At 54.4% G+C, this 924-nt stretch overlaps 1 long non-coding RNA gene across 1 annotated transcript in view; it reads left to right on the top strand.

The window, feature by feature from the left end:
* The window catches only part of LOC126510840 (uncharacterized), an 11366-nt gene continuing 10442 nt past the window's right edge, over nucleotides 1-924 (top strand). The window contains exon 1 of the long non-coding RNA XR_007594521.1: nucleotides 1-425. This is a non-coding gene — a long non-coding RNA (uncharacterized lncRNA). The remainder of the gene's footprint in view (nucleotides 426-924) is intronic.

The raw sequence follows: 924 nt of genomic DNA, 5'->3' as shown, positions 1-924 counted from the left end.
CAGAGAGAGAGCCTGGACTTTCAGTTCCAGGTAGAAGACTCCCACCTACTGCAGTAACAGCAGAAAGGGCTGCCTGGGATTTAAATGTGAGGGATTTGAATATCAGCAAGCTGATATTCCAGGCTGAGCTGGAAGAAGTCTTTTCACTTCTTCCCTGGGGGTTTTGCCTCTTCTGAGCTTGGGGTGGCCCTGACCTGAGTGAGCTCAGCTACCCGTGAAAGAAGGAGGAAACAGATTGCGGTTGTGAGGTGTGGCTGTCCGGAGTGGGAGAGGACTAGCGACCAGCGTCACCCTAAGGCCAGCCTGGATTTCCCCGGGGGACATTTGCTTAACTCAGGGGTCAGCAGTCTGGGCTGCAACATCCACTAAACCTGGGCCTGTGCTGCCTGCATCGCCAGCCGGTTTGTTTTCCAGTTCTTTCCAAGGTATCATTTCCTGGCTATTTCTTTGGCAGCTTCCTCTGCACTGGCACGGTTTATCAGGTATTGGCGCCCCCTGCTGTCGGAGAGCAGCTTTGCAAGGACTTAGCCAGTCTCGTCTTTCAAGAACTAGGACCACAGTCTGAGTGCGTTTCTCAGGTCTCCTCTACCTACCATTGACTGTTTGTGTGACTGGGTCCCTGCAAGATCCCCAGAGCCAGAGTGGCTCACTTTACACTGATGTTTGTGCGTTGAGGGAGTCTGTTTATGAAGTGCCCACACGTGGCTTAGCACACTACGCTGACTTCTGAGAACATGGGAGGTTACGGGCATTGTTGTTAGCTCCCCACCCAAACTCCTGGGTCTCCTTCAACTAGCATGGGTGCTTCTGATCATGGTGGGAGCTGGATCCACCTTAGGTCCCCCGACACTCTCAGGTTGTTTACTGCCGGGCACCAGGGACAGGAGACCCACGTTCAGCGGGGGTGGGGGGTGGGGAGGGTAG

Source organism: Alexandromys fortis, unplaced genomic scaffold (assembly GCF_014885135.2).
Source record: "Alexandromys fortis isolate MF-2015 unplaced genomic scaffold, M_Fortis_MF-2015_v1.1 scaffold_78, whole genome shotgun sequence".
NCBI classification, from domain to species: Eukaryota; Metazoa; Chordata; class Mammalia; order Rodentia; family Cricetidae; genus Alexandromys; species Alexandromys fortis.
The sequence above is the reverse complement of the archived record's forward strand: the minus strand, read 5'-3'. Positions and strand labels throughout refer to the sequence as shown.